The sequence below is a fragment of the Balaenoptera ricei genome, chromosome 4 (genome assembly GCF_028023285.1).
Source record: "Balaenoptera ricei isolate mBalRic1 chromosome 4, mBalRic1.hap2, whole genome shotgun sequence".
Taxonomy (NCBI): Eukaryota; Metazoa; Chordata; class Mammalia; order Artiodactyla; family Balaenopteridae; genus Balaenoptera; species Balaenoptera ricei.
This window is the reverse complement of record NC_082642.1, coordinates 126,490,068-126,506,505: the sequence shown is the minus strand read 5'-3', so window position 1 is coordinate 126,506,505 and position 16,438 is coordinate 126,490,068. Positions and strand designations below refer to the sequence as shown.

Genomic DNA, 16,438 nt, shown 5'->3' with positions numbered 1-16,438 from the left:
TGCTCACTTAATGCTAAGAATGACGATTATTTGTTTTGTAGATCAACAAACTGAATATTGGGATCATTAAGAAGAACTCTGGAATGAAGCTCCTGTTATCCTTAGTTGAGAGAAGAAGAAAGTGAACTTAATTTGTGTCCTAGGAAATATGAGCATGAATATAGATGATAGTATTATTTTTAATAGAGAAAAACAGCCCTGTAAACTACTCAAGTGCAAGAAGTTTAAGTAAGTTGGTTTTGGTATATATATATCTCCAATGGAATACTGTAAAGCAATGGATATAAATAAAATACATCTATACCTATCAACATGGATAACCCTCAAAAACATGATGTTGAATGAAAATTTCTAAAAACAGAAAAATATGATTCTATTAATATGGAAAATACATGAAATGAAAAAAATATATTATTTAGGAACACAAAGATATGTTGTAAAACTGCAAAGGAAAACAAAAAAATAATAGATAAAAAAATTCCTCTGGAGTAGGGAGAGGGATTTGGGAAAAGATATTCAGGAAGCTGGATAAAATTCTGTTTCTTAAACTGTATGGTGGATACCTAGGAGTACAATTTTATTATTGTTTTAAACTGTACAGGTTCATTATATACACTCTTTATGCATGAGGCAAAAAAAGGACAAGAAAATAAAGACAAAGTAATCAACTTATAATATGATAAATTCAGAGCCCTGTCCACCATGCTATAACAGCCATGAATGATGTCCAAAATTCTGTTTACTTCCACATATAAGCAGAAATCTTTGTTAAGACACTAAAGAAGAGATATGGAGGACTGAGTATAAGAAACAGTGTATATAAATGCATACAGGAAAGTTTATCCAAGATATATAAAGAAATCATAAAACTCAATAGAATAAAGCCAAACAATCCTATTAAAAATTGGGCAGAGGATCCTACTACTGGGCATATATCCTGAGAAAACCATAATTCAAAAAGATACATGTACCACAATGTTCACTGCAGCTCTTTTTACAATATCTAGGACATGGAAACAACCTAAGTGTCCATCGACAGATGAATGGATAAAGAAGATGTGGCACATATATACAATGGAATATTACTCAGCCATAAAAAGGAACAAAATTGAGTTATTAGTAGTGAGGTGGATGGACCTAGAGACTGTCATAGAGGGTGAAGTAAGTCAGAAAGGGAAAAACAAATACCGTATGCTAATGCATATATATGGAATCTAAAAAAACGGTACTGATGAACCTAGTGGCAGGGCAGGAATAAAGACGCAGACGTAGAGAACAGACTTGAGGACACAGCGGGGGGCGGGGAGGGGAAGCTGGGACGAATTGAGAGAGTAGCATTGACATGTATACACTACCAAATGTAAAATGGATGGCTAGTGGGAAACTGCTGCATAGCACAGGGAGATCAGCTCAATGCTTTGTGACGACCTAGAGGGGTGGGATAGGGAGGGTGGTAGGGAGGCTCAAGAGGGAGGGGATATGGGGATATATGTATACATATAGCTGATTCACTTTGTTGTACAGCCAAAATTAACACAACATTGTAAAGCAATTATACTTCAATAAAGATATAAAAAAAAATTGGGCAGAGGAACTTAATAGACATTTTTCCAAAGAAGACATACAGATAGCCAACAGGTATATGAAAAGATGCTCAGCATCACTAATCATCAGGGAAATGCAAATCAAAACCACAATGAGATATCACCTCACATCTGTTAGAATGGCTATTATCAAAAAGACAAGAGATAACAAGTATTGGTGAGGATGCGGAGAAAAGAGAACCTTTGTACACTGTTGGTAGGAATGTAAATTGGTGCAGCTACTATGGAAAAGAGTACGAAGGTTTCTCAAAAAATTAAAAATAGAACTACCATACGACCCAACAATTCCACTTCTGGGTATTTGTTCAAAGGAAACAAAAACATTAACTTGAAAAGATATCTGCACTTCCATGTTCATTGTGGCATTATTTACATAGTTGAGATATGGAAACAACCTAAGTGTTCATTGATGGATGAATGAATAAGTGGAATATTATCCAGCCATAAAAAAGAATAAAATCTTGTCATTTGAGGAAACATGGATGGACCTTGAGGGCATTATGCTAAGTGAAATAAGTGAGGTAGAGAAAGATAAATACCCTATGATCTCATTTATATATGGAATCTAACAAAGAAGCCAAAAAACAAAAATTGAACTTACAGACACAGAGAACAGACTGGTGGTTGCCAGAGGTGGGGTGGGTGGATGAAACGGGTGAAGTGGGTCAAAAGCTATAAACTTCCAATTATAAAATAAATAAGTTTTGGGGCGTTTAATGTACAGCATGGTGACTATAGTTAATAATACTGTAGTGTATATTTGAAAAGTTGCTAAGAAAGTGGATCTTAAAAGTTCTCATCATGAGAAAAAATATTGCAACTGTGTAGCAATGGGTGTTAAGTAGACTTATTTTGTAATCATTTCACAATATATACATATATTGAATTATTATGTTGTACACCTGAAAGTAATATAATGTTGTATGTCAATTAAATCTCAATTAAAAAAGAGAAAGTATAGATTTTATTTTCAACCCTGGCCCTAGCTTGTTCATTCACTTGACTTCTCATTTAGCACCTTTGTTAGCTCACATTCTATAGACGCTGTGTATTAGTGTCCTTCAAACACTTATAATCCAAATGAGAATTTAAAAGATTTACCGAGATGTATTGAATGACCCTTGCCCCAAATCTCTAGATATAGGTAAATAAATTATAATAAGGGTTTAAAGACTGGAAATAAATTGGTGGTGAATGAAATTATAGGGTTAAATTTCTGGAGCACATTGCAGTACTATAAGCATAATTATAATCTCTTGTTTTAGATAATAATTCAGAAGGCAGAGACAAAGTCTGTTATAATTCTTTTTGAATTGTTCCCGGTAGTTATAATATTTTGAATGCTAAAATGGAAAGATTGTCTTTATGGCAATTTCTATTTTTCAGTGTTTATTTAGGAAAAGTACTTGAGATTATTTTAATGGGAGAAAAAATTAAAGATTATTTTGACAATTTTGGTACACCTACAAACAAAGCAAGGGTGATAAAATGGGAATTATTTGTCTTGAACCAGCTGTTATAGAAGAGCTTTGGGCTAAGAATCAGCAGATCTATTATTTAGTCCCTGCTTTGTCACAAATTCCCTGTCTGAATCATCACTATGAAAGTTTTGGGGAGAAAATTGCCTCCAAAGTCCTGTTCACTCTTGTTGATCTTTTCTCCAAAGCATGCCATGCTTACCAGATGATTTTTTCCCCTCTTTAACCCCAGAATGTGATCTTTTCTGCTTGGTGCTCTGTCCTGGAGGCCAGCTCTGCTCTTTCCATTACGGGCACAGGCAGGTGCCCCCAGCCCTCTCCTATCGTGATTGGCTGGGAGCCTGGAACCATAAAATGGCGCCCGTACCTCTGTTTCTACAAAGCTGCCGGGCCGTTTCCGCTTTGCAGCTGCCTGTCTTGAATGACAAGTTCTAGTTGCGAGTGCTGACTGGCCACCTGGCCAGGGCCATGCAGCCAGCTGCCACTTACAGCTTGAGGCTAATATATAAGCATTCTGATGCCTAACCTCAGCCTTCTCTGAACTCACTTCCGCTCCCAGTTCTTTTTCTCAGTGAGAGTTAAATCAGGGTCGATTCCTTTCTTCCCTCATGTGCTTCCTTCTTCCTTTCCTTTCTGTGTAAAACAAATATTTGCAAATTGCCTATCAAGTGCTCTGCATTGTGTGAGGATAGAGTCTTTTATTTATATCTATGCAAATATGTGAGAATGGAGGTTTCACGTGCAGGGAAAAGTGAAGTAAAGTCTCTCAAACATAAAAAAAGAAAAAGAAAAAGTTACCAAATTCTATTCCCGTAACTAACAAAATTTCATTTCCCCATCGTTCTTGGAAGTCACCTGCTCCCAAATGTTGCTTGGTGCATTTAAATGCTATTCAACAATCGCAGCTGACAGTTGTTGGCTGACTGTTTCTGACATAGCTCATATCTCTCTCACGATGTTTTTGTTTTGGTATACAGGCAGAGCCGTGTATCCGACAGTTAACCTAATATATTTGTTATTCTCTTGGGTGCCTTTTTGCAGCTAAAAATGATTCCATGTTGTTTCCTAATGGGAATTTTGGTCCAACACTGAGTGGTAGTAGCTGGTCAATCCTTAGGTTTTAACCCCTCAGCATCTCCTCTTTGCTTTTAAGAGCTCGTTGGACAAAAACCAAGGTAGCAGTTAGAATCCAGAGGAGCCCAGGGGGAGATGTTTATGAATGCATGGTGAGAGCATATCTAATAATTCCTATATTGGTGTTTCAAATTCTCCCCTGGTGTTTGTGAGTATCTTGACAATTAGAAGAAAATATTACCTCCTAAAAATTGCATCTTCATTTCAAACTAAAGAACTAAAAAAATACTTAATTTTATGGAAGTTGGATGAACTTTTATCTATCTTTTCTTTTTCTTTCTTTCTTCTTTCTTTCTTTCTTTCTTTCTTTCTTTCTTTCTTTTTTCTTTCTTTCTTTCATCTTTCTCTAATAAAGCTTATTGGTAGAAATATAAATAACTAGTTCTGGAATGTTTTGCCATCTGACCTATTTTCTTCATAATCAGACGACACACCTTTCCTATTAGCGTCAAATCCTCTGCCCTGGGCTGATCTTGGCTTTGAGATCTTAAATCATAGACTCATCAAGTGTACATTGGGACTGAAGCCAAGACCTTTATAAAATGTGAAATAAATGCAATAGTTTCCAGATAAAAGTGCATCCTCAAATGCTTATCACTACGTATCTCTGATCAGAATAAACAAATTTACAAATACATGTAGTAATATATGTTGCAGTGTATGTCCTTTAATGAAGTCATACTTTCAGATGAATTTTTTCATACTTTAAATCCTCACAGTGACATTGACCTGAATGTGTGGGCCCATTGGAGAAGAACAAAGGGTTTATACAGTCTCTGCCAACATTGTTTCTTTCTAAAGTGATGCTGTAGAAAGATGCAAACGGATATATTTAGACCCCACAGTCTCATTTCTCTTAATAAAAGAGCATTACCAAAGCCAACCACACTGCTTTGTGACATAATGGGTAGGGGGCTGACATGCCCACACAAACAGGGGCATCAAGGGGCTGCTTCAGGGTTTTGATTTCTTGCCAAATACTGAATAATCTTATAATCAAATGTGCAGCAATAAGAGACCCAGCCAGGAGGATTAAGGACTAAGTATCTATTGGACTGCCTGATCTCTTTGTTCTTCAGGTTTAGAGTAGGATAAATGAAAAGGGGGAGGCCAAGAGGGAGTGGTTTAATATAAAATAAATTGTCTAAAAGGGATCAGTGAAAGCAGGATTTTCGATGGGTCGAAGAGTGAGCTAGCTGATTTTTTATTTAAAACTAAGACAGGATAGAGGCATGGGGATAAAGTAGGAAATTAGATAAGAAAAACAAAGGATGCAGGCATATTGGCCTTAAATAGTCTTTTTCTGTTTCTGAGATTTCTTATGTTCTTGTGCTCTGAGCCAGGATCAATTGAGATTAATCAGTTGTATAGAAAGCATTGTGATCGCATTGCAGGTTTTTAAAGTTTAAATTTGTTTATTGAGCACAATTTGGTTAGCATCAGGTGCTGAAGTTATAGACACCAACACTAGCATAGAAATTACTTTATTTAGCTCCCAGTTGTAAGTTTCTATAGCAACTGGGTCCTATACCAGAAAGCTGAGATTCTAGAGCTCAAGTGATTCAGTCAGAGATGGCAATATCATATCTGGGGGCACTTACTCCCTTTTCCCATTTTCTCCCTCTGTTTTGCGAGAAGTTTCTTCAGTGTGGCTGTCTGCTTAGTCATACTTTTAATTACACCTTTTGCTCTGAACCTTCTTCTCTTGGCAGCAGTAGAAAGTGTCTATTTCGGTTGTATTTTGATTTCCATTGACTAGTTAGTATGTTGAGCAGAGAAGGTGGATGTGATCTGCTTTAAATACAGTTGAAAATTCTGAATAGTGAGGAAAGTGTCCATAGTGCCAAGTTTAGTTAGCCACTCCCGGCAGATATTAGGATGTTAATTCAAAAAGGAAACCTAATCAAATTTCTACATTATGCTTTCATTCTATTCATAAATGCAATGTCACGATCCTTTTAAGTATATAGAATGTCCCTTATGAAGTGTTTTTTTTTTTTAATTTTAAGTAAACATATACTTGGAAGAAAATTGATTTTATTTTTGTGTTTTACAAATGAACATTTTTATTGTAACAAATAGGCATTTTCTGGAGAGGCTTGTTATGGTCGAAGTAATATTTTATGATGGTAGTTTAGCCAATACTGCAGAAATGCTTAGGGAAGAATAATTACATCTGGGTTCCAGTTGTGAGAATAATCACTACATTAAAAAGAAATAAACATAGTAGCATTCACTCTGTCCATGTTTTTGAATGGTTCTGATCCAAACATATACAGTTAAATAGATAGACAGATAAAACTTAGATAAAATAAACCCACACATGAAATGCATACTTTAAATAATGTCATTTTTTTGATAAGACTCCCTGTTTTAGAAGAACTGGCTTTTGATATTTGAAATAATCACTAACTGGTTTAAAGACTAGTTAGCAGAAGAGTACTTGCCATGTAACACATGACATAGAATTTGTTTGGAGAATGACAAGAATACACCATAAAAACAAGAATTCTACATGTGCCCCGATAAAACAAAACAAAACAAAAGATTTCCACTAAATGTTCACATTTATTGCTAACTTGGGCCTATTAACATTTAGAAAATACAGTTTCTAAGAGGCAGCTGCTAGAGATTGGCCAATTATAATTCACAATTCAAAGAGAAAATCTTATTTGACTCTAAAATTCTGTGCTTGTTTTCTCCTTTCATGAATTATCACATAGCCAAAGCACAGTGTGTGTGAGACGAAGGATAAAACAGACTTGCTTCCTGTCTGTAAAAATGCATCACCTTAGATGACCTTAGTTCTTTTTGCACTAAATAAGGAATTTACTTCTTCTAATTTTACAACCGATTTAATTATAATAAAAACAATTGTGTGAATGAAATAGATTGTGATTATCTATCTCTGTTTTCAGTTTCTATGAGGAATCTTGAAATGTCACCAGTTCTGTAGGAGGGTGTTTGAGTCATTTATTACAGTGTGCCTCCTATATTGTGATATATCCAAAAGTCATATCAGACCAATGCTTGGTCTCCCAGACAAGCAGTTTTCAGAGCTGTGTTACAATTCTGAGTGATAATTGTTCTTTTTTTCCCCTAAATTTATTTATTTATTTATTTATTTATTTATTTATTTATTTGTGGCTGTGTTGGGTCTTTGTTGCTGTGTGGCTTTCTCTAGTTGTGGTGAGTGGGGGCTACTCTTCATTGCGGTGTGGTGCGCGGGCTTATTACGGTGGCTTCTCTTGTGGAGCACAGGCTCTAGGTGCGTGGGCTTCAGTAGCTGTGGCACGTGAGCTCAGTAGTTGTGGTGCACGGGCTTAGTTGCTCCGCGGCATGTGGGATCTTCCCGGACCGGCCTTGAACCCGTGTCCCCTGCATTGGCAGGTGGATTCTTTTTGTGTGTGTGTGATTTAAATGAATATTTAAATAGGACAGTCCTTCCGGATTTTGTTTACATCTGGCTAATTATCTTGTTTCTTTTTTCACACCTGACTGGTCCTAGGACCTTCCCCAAGATGCGTGCACAACTTTTTTTTTTTTAATTAATTAATTTTAAAAATATGTTTTATTTTTTTGAATTTTATTTTATTCTTTTATACAACAGGTTCTTATTAGTTATCTATTTTATACATATTAGTATATATATGTCAACCCCAATCTCCAAATTCATCCCACCACCACCAGCCCCCCCACCCCACTTTCCCCACTTTGGGTCCACATGTTTGTTATCTACATCTGTGTTTCTATTTCTGCCTTGCACACCAGTTCATCTGAACCATTTTTCTAGATTCCACATATATATGTTAATATATGATATTTGTTTTTCTCTTTCTGACTTACTTCACTCTGTATGACAGTCTCTAGGTCGATCCACGTCTCTACAATGACCCAATTTCATTCCTTTCTATGATTGAGTAATATTCCATTGTATATATGTACCACTTCTTCTTTATCCATTCATCTGTCGATGGGCATTTAGGTTGCTTCCATGGCGTGGCTATTGTAATAGTGCTGCAATGAACATTGGGGTGCATGTGTATCTTTTTTTTTTAACATCTTTATTGGAGTATAATTTCTTTACGATGTTGTGTTAGTTTCTGCTGTATAACAAAGTGAATCAGCTATATGTACACATGTATCCCCATATCCCCTCCCTCTTGCATCTCCCTCCCACCCTACCTATCCCACCCCTCTAGGTGGATGAAAAGCACCGAGCTGATCTCCCTGTGTGATGCAGCTGCTTCTCACTAGCTATCTATTTTACATTTGGTAGTGTATATATGTCAATGCTACTCCCTCACTTAGTCCCAGCTTACCCTTCCCCCTCCCTGTATCCTCAAGTCCATTCTCTACATCTGCATCTTTATTCCTGTCCTGCCCCTAGGTTCATCAGAACCATTTTTAATTTTTTTTAGATTACATATATATGTGTTAGCATACGGTATTTGGTTTTCTCTTTCTGACTTACTTCACTCTGTACGACAGACTCTAGGTCCATCCACCTCACTACTAATAACTCAATTTCATTTCTTTTTATGGCTGAGTAATATTCCATTGTATATATGTGCCACATCTTCTTTATCCATTCATCTGTCAATGGGCACTTAGGCTGCTTCCATGTTCTGGCTATTGTAAATAGTGCTACAATGAACATTGTGGTACATGACTCTTTTTGAATTATGGTTTTCTCAGGGTATATGCCCAGTAGTGGGATTGCTGGGTCATATGGTGGTTCTAATTTTCGGTTTTTAAGGAACCTCCATACTGTTCTCCATAGTGTCTGTATCAATTTCCATTTCCACGAAGAGTGCAAGAGGGTTCCCTTTTCTCCATACCCTCTCCAGCACTTGTTGTTTCTAGATTTTTTGATGATGGCCATTCTCACTGGTGTGAGGTGATACCTCATTGTAGTTCTGATTTTTATTTCTCTAATGATTAGGGATGTTGAGCCTCTTGTGTTTTTTTGGCAATCTGTATATGTTCTTTGGAGAAATGTCTATTTAGGTCATCTGCATATTTTTGGATTGGGTTGTTTGTTTTTTTGATATTGAGCTGTATGAGCTGCTTGTATATTTTGTAGTTCATCCTTTGTCAGTTGCTTCGTTTGCAATTATTTTCTCCCATTCTGAGGGTTGTCTTTTCATCTTGTTTATGGTTTCCTTTGTTGTGCAAAAGCTTTAAAGTTTCATTAGGTCCCATTTGTTTATTTTTGTTTTTATTTCCATTTCTATAGGAGGTGGGTCAAAAAGGCTCTTGCTGTGATTTATGACATAGAGTGTTCTGCCTATGTTTTCCTCTAAGAGTTTGATAGTGTCTGGCCTTACATTTAGATCTTTAATCCATTTTGAGTTTATTTTTGTGTATGGTCTTAGGGAGTGTTCTTATTTCATTCTTTTACATGTAGCTGTCCAGTTTTCCTAGGACCACTTATTGAAGGGGCTGTCTTTTCTCCATTGTATATTCTTGCCTCCTTTATCAAAGATAAGGTGACCATATGTGCGTGGGTTTATCTCTGGGCTTTCTATCCTGTTCCACTGATATATATTTCTGTTTTTGTGCCAGGAGCATACTGTCTTGATTACTATAGCTTTGTTGTATAGTCTGAAGTCTGGGAGTCTGATTCCTCCAGTTCCGTTTTTCTTTCTCAAGATTGCTTTGGCTATTTGGGGTCTTTTGTGTTTCCATACAAATTGTGAAATTTTTTGTTCTAGTTCTGTAAAAAATGCCATTGGTAGTTGGATAGGGATTGCATTGAATCTGTAGATTGCTTTGGGTAGTATAGTCATTTTCAGAATGTTGATTCTTCCAATGCAAGAACATGGTATATCTCTCCATCTGTTTGTATCATCTTTAATTTTTTTCATCAGTGTCTTACAGTTGTCTGCATACAGGACTTTTGCGTCCTTAGGTAGGTTTATTCCTAGGTATTTTATTCTTTTTGTTGCAGTGGTAAATGGGAGTGTTTCCTTAATTTCTGTTTCAAATTTTTCATCACTAGTGTACAGAAATGCAAGAGATTTCTGTGCATTAATTTTGTATCATGCTACTTTACCAAATTCATTGATTAGCTCTAGTAGTTTTTTGGTAATATCTTTAGGATTCTCTTAGTAACATGTCATCTGCAAACAGTGACAGTTTTATTTCTTCTTTTCCAGTTTGTATTCCTTTTATTTCTTTTTCTACTCTGATTGTTATGGCTAGGACTTCCAAAACTATGTTGAATAATAGTTGAGAGAGTGGACATCCTTGTCTTGTTCCTGATCTTGGAGGAAATGGTTTCAGTTTTTCACCATTGAGAATGATGTTTGCTGTGGGTTTGTCATTTATGGCCTTTATTACGTTGAGGTAGGTTCCCTTTATGCCCAGTTTCTGGAGAGTTTTTATCATAAATTGGTGTTGAATTTTGTCAAAAGCTTTTTCTGCATCTATTGAGATGATCATATGGTTTTTATTCTTCAATTTGTTAATATGGTGTATCACATTGATTGATTTGGGTATACTGAAGAATCCTTGCATCCCTGGGATAAATCCCACTTGATCATGGTGTATGATCCTTTTAATGTGCTGTTGGATTCTGTTTGCTAGTATTTTGTTGAGGATTTTTACATCTATGTTCATCAGTGATATTGGTCTGTAATTTTCTTTTTTTGTAGTATCTTTGTCTGGGTTTGTTGTTAGGGTGATTGTGGCCTTGTAGAATGAGTTTGGGAGTGTTCCTTCCTCTGCAATGTTTTGGAAGAGTTTGAGAGGGATGGGTGTTAGCTCTTCTTTAAATGTTTGATAGAATTCACCTGTAAAGCCATCTGGTCCTGGACTTTCGTTTGTTGGAAGATTTTTAATCACAATTTCAATTTCATTACCTGAGATTGGTCTGTTCATATTTTCTATTTCTTCCTGGTTCAGTCTTGGAAGGTTATACCTTTCCAAGAATTTGTCTTTTTCCCCCAGGTTTTCCATTTTATTGGCATAAAGTGCCTGTAGTAGTCTCTTAGGATGTTTTGTATTTCTGCGGTGTCTGTTCTAACTTCTCCTTTTTCATTTCTAGCTTTATTGATTTGAATTCTGTCCCTCTTTTTATTGATGAGTCTGGCTAAAGGTTTATCAATTTTGTTGAGCTTCTCAAAGAACCAGCTTTCAATTTTTTTAATCTTTGCTATTGTTTTCTTTGTTTCTATTTCATTTATTTCTGCTATGATCTTTATGATTTCTTTCCTTCTAATAACTTTGGGTTTTGTTTTTTTTTTCTTTCTCTAGTTCCTTTAGGTGCAAGGTTAGATTGTTAATTTGAGATTTTTCTTGTTTCTTGAGGTAGGATTGTATTAATATAAACTTCCCTCTTAGAACTGCTTTTGCTGAATCCCAGAGGCTTTGGATCATCATGTTTTCATTGTCATTTGTCTCTAGGTATTTTGTGATTTCTTCAGTGATCTCTTGGTTAGTTAGCAGCACACTGTGTAGCCTCCATGTGTTTGTGTTTTTTATGTTTTTTTTCCCTGTAATTTATTTCTAGTCTCATAGTTTTGTGGTTGGAAAAGATGCTTGATATGATTTCAATTTTCTTAAATTTACAGAGGCTTGATTTGTGTCCCAAGATGTGATCTATCCTGGAGAATGTTCTGTGTGCATTTGAGAAGAAAGTGTAATCTGCTGTTTCAGACGGAATGTCCTATAAATAGCAATTAAAGCTATCTGGTCTATTGTGTCATTTAAATCTTGTGTTTCCTGATTAATTTTCTGTCTGGATGATCTGTCCATTGGTGTACGTGAGGTGTTATTATTTTGTTACTGTCAATTTCCCCTTTTATAGCTGTTAGCATTTGCCTTATGTATTGAGGTGCTCCTATGTTGGGTGCATATATATTTATAACTGTTATATCTTCTTCTTGGATTGATCCCTTGATCATTATGTAGTGTCCTTCCTTGTCTCCTGTAACATTCTTTATTTTAAAGCCTATTTTATCTGTTATGAGTATTGCTACTCCAGCTTTCTTTTGATTTCCATTTGCATGGAATATCTTTTTCCATCCCCTCACTTTCAGTCTGTATGTGTCCCTAGGTCTGAAGTGGGTCTCTTGTAGACAGCATATATATGGGTCTTGTTTTTTTATCCATTCACTAAACCTGTGTCTTTTGGTTGGAGCATTTAATCCACTCACATTTAAGGTAATTATGTATATTTATGTTCCTATTACCATTTTTTAAAAAATTAATTAATTAATTAATTTTTATATTTGGCTGTGTTGGGTCTTTGTTTCTGTGCGGGGGCTTTCTCTAGTTGCGGCAAGTGGGGGCCACTCTTCATCACGGTGTGCGGGCCTCTCACTATCGTGGCCTCTCTTGTTGTGGAGCACAGGCTCCAGACACGCAGGCTCAGTAATTGTGGCTCACGGGCCCAGCTGCTCTGCGGCATGTGGGATCTTCCCAGACCAGGGCTCGAACCCGTGTCCCCTGCATTGGCAGGCAGATTCTCAATGACTGCGCCACCAGGGAAGCCCCTATTACCATTTTCTTTGTTGTTTTGGGTTTGGTTTTGTAGGTCCTTTTCTTCTCTTGTGTTTCCACTTAGAGAAGTTCCTTTCGCATTTGTTGTAGTGCTGGCTTGGTGGTGCTGAATTCTCTTAGCTTTGCTTGTCTGTAAAGCTTTTGATTTCTCCATCAAATCTGAATGAGATCCTTACCAGGTAGAGTGATCTTGGTTGTAGATTCTTCCCTTTCATCACTTTAAATATATTGTGCCAGTCCTTTCTGGCTCGTAGAGTTTCTGCTGGGAAATCAGCTGTTAACCTTATGAGATTTCCTTTGTATGTTATTTGTCATTTTTCCCTCATTGTTTTTAATAATTTTTCCTTGTCTTTAATTTTTGTCAATTTGATTACTATGTGTCTTGGCATGTTTCTCCTTGGGTTTATCCTGTGTGGGACTCTCTGCACTTCTTGGACTTGGGTGGCTGTCTCCTTTCCCGTGTTAGGGAAGTTTTCGGCTATAATCTCTTCAAATATTTTCTCGGGTCCTTTCTCTCTTCTCCTTCTGGGACCCATATAATGTGAATATTGGTGCATTTAATGTTGTCCCAGAGGTCTCTTAGGCTGTCTTCATTTCTTTTCATTCTTTTTTCTTTAGTCTGTTCCTCAGCAGTGAATTCCACCATTCTGTCTTCCAGGTCACTTATCCATTCTTCTGCCCCAGTTATTCTGCTATTGATTCCTTCCAGTGTATTTTTCATTTCAGTTATTGTATTGTTCATCTCTGTTTGTTTGTTCTTTAATTCTTCTAGGTCTTTGTTAAACATTTCTTGCATCTTCTTGACCTTTGCCTCCATTCTTTTTCCGAGGTCCTGGGTCATGTTCATTATCCTTATTCTGAATTCTTTTTCTGGAAAGTTGCCTATCTCCACTTCATTTAATTGTTTTTCTGGGGCTTTATCTTGTTCCTTCTTCTGGGACACAGCCCTCTGCCTTTTCATTTTGTCTATCTTTCTATGAATGTGGTTTTCGTTCCACAGGCTGCATGATTTTAGTTCTTCTTGCCTCTGCTTTCTGCCCTCTGGAGGATGGGGCTGTCTAAGAGGCCTGTGCAAGCTTCCTGATGGGAGGGACTGGTGGTTGGTAGAGCTGGGTGTTGCTCTAGTGGGCAGAGCTCATTAAAAGTTTAATCCGCTTGTCTGCTGATAGGTGGGGCTGAGTTCCCTCCCTGTTGGTTGTTTGGCCTGATGCTATCCAAGACTGGAGCCTACCAGGGCTCTTTGGTGGGGCTAATGGCCAACTCTGGGAGGGCTCACGCCAAGGAGTACTTCCCAGAACTTCTGCTGCCAGTGTCCTTGTCCTCATGGTCAGCCACAGCCACCCCTGGCCTCTACAGGAGACCCTCCAATACTAGCAGGTAGGTCTGGTTCAGTCTCCTATGGGGTCACTGTTCCTTCCCCCAGGTCCTTATGCACACACTAATTTTTTGTGCCCTCCAAGAGTGGAGTGTCTGTTCCCCCCCCCCCATCCTGTCGAAGTCCTGCAATCAAATCCTGCTAGCCTTCAAAGTCTGATTCTCTGGGAATTTCTCCTTCCATTGCCTGATCCCCAGGTTGGGAAGCATGATGTGGGGCTCAAAACCTTCACTCCAGTGGGTGGACTCCTGTGGTATAATTGTTCTCCAGTTTGTGAGTCACCCACCCAGCGGTTATGGGATTTGATTTTGTTGTGATTGTACCCCTCCTACTGTCTCATTGCAGCTTCTCCTTTATCTTTGGATGTGCGGTATCTCTTTTGGTGAGTTTCAGTCTTCCTATCGATGATCGTTTAACAGTTAGTTGTGATTCTGGTGCTCTCGCAAGAGGGGGTGACAGGCAGGTTCTTAACTACTGCACCAGTAGGGAAGTCCGATCATTGTTCTTTTAACAAACTATGCATAGAGAAAATATTTGATGAATAAAGAGCAGTTATCAGCTTATCCTCACATTTGTGAATATCAGGGTTTAGAACTTTTACAATATGGATTCTGTCAGAAATTGTTGAATTTCCTTTTCCTTTTCAAATTCATCCATGATATAATTCTTCTTCAGGTAACTAATAATAGTATTAATTTAAAACTTATTGGGTCACCTAATGTAGTAACTTGATTAAATAGTTAAACGGCTACTTAGAATAATATTGCATAGAATATAGAACTTGCAAACAGCAAGCTGGATTCCTCAGTATTTTACTGCAGAAAGAAAAACAGCAATAAGTGAAAAATAAATGATTCATACAAGTTGGTTTTGTTAGCTAAATCAAAACAGGTTTATTTTAAAATATACATTTTAGTCATAACCAGTTTTTATAATCACTAACCAATCATAATTGATTCTCATTATTTTTTGGTAGAATCAACAAAAATGAATCAAAATCCAAAGATTAGAGTGTCAGAAGATTTTTGTGTGTTACCTGCAAAAAAGAACATATCTGGGCTACTCTCTTTACAAGGCTTGTTAGCAAGTTTGGCTGGTGTCTGAGAACTTGGCTCTGAAACATTGCCTAACTGATATGATAATTTTGCTGGGGCTAGACTCTTTGTGCAAACAATATAATTTATAGTGACATCTGCTTTCCTTCTGTGAGTTGGTATTTTGATAGTTGTTAGGCAGAGAATGCCTATGTGATCAGTCCCCAATAAAACCCCTAAACTCTGAGTTTAAAATGAGCCTTCTATTGTGGAAACATTACTTACACACATGGTGCTGCCTTTTTTTTTTTTTTTTTTTTTTTGGCTAAAGGGAGAGTGTACTTTGTGTGACCTCTCACATGAAGAAGATAGAGGGATTCCCATGGATTCCTCCTAGCTTTACCTGATGTCATTTTCTCTTTCTGTTTCTGATCTGACTATGATCTTTACTGTCTTTATAATAAATATTAGCCATTAATAAATCTATATGCCTGAGTCCTGTGAGTCTTTCTAGCAAATCACCAAATATGTGGGTATTGGGGACCCCTGAAACAGATAACTACTCAGGCTGATTTCATCATTGTAGAAGTTTAAAAGAAAACCCAAACTGAGCTGTGACATGGATTAAATATATGGGAATATGTATCTTCAGAGTAAGTCAACTTCAACATATGTGCCATGACAAATATGCTGTCTACCACCTTCTCATTAAGATACTCATAAAGACTCATAGTAATACAAAAGCTGATGTCAGCTTTGTAAACAAAATGAAAAAAAGAGATGTGGCAAGTTTTGGCATAATTTACATCAACTACACTATTGCTAGTTTTTGCTGTAACTATATCAACTCCTGGTGGAATTTGAGCTTCTGTTTGGTAGCTACCTAGCCAAAGCAGGAGATGATACAGGACACCCTAGAATAAAAGCGAGCTAGTAATAAACCTGATATGCAGAAATGCTCAAAGAAACTTGGCTTTCTTAACCTCGCTGCTGGTTGGCAGTAAAACTAAAATCATCCTTGAATGTTTATAAACACAAGCTCACTCTTATGGTAGAGTGAGGACTAAATTCCCAAAACTGGTGTGATCTGAAATGCTTTAGTAAATAATTTAAAGTGATTCTGGATTAGTAGTGGCCATTGGTGATTGGCAGCAACAAACACAATTCCTTCTGGAAAATTGTATTTCCAAACCAGACCAATAAGAAGTCCTATTGCTTGAGTTCCAAAGAACATGAGATCATAATAAAAAAGTCACAAAACACACATAAACCAAGAAACCACGAGCAAGGGCCAGCAGAAGAAAC

The 16,438-nt window shown here is 37.0% G+C and overlaps 1 long non-coding RNA gene across 3 annotated transcripts in view; it reads left to right on the top strand.

Annotated features, from left to right (window-relative positions):
- LOC132365498 (uncharacterized) overlaps nt 1-274 on the top strand; it is a 231,018-nt gene extending 230,744 nt beyond the window's left edge. For all 3 annotated transcript variants that reach the window (XR_009503115.1, XR_009503109.1, XR_009503114.1), the window contains one exon: nt 42-274. This is a non-coding gene — a long non-coding RNA (uncharacterized LOC132365498). The remainder of the gene's footprint in view (nt 1-41) is intronic.
- The last annotated feature ends 16,164 nt before the right edge of the window (nt 275-16,438 follow it).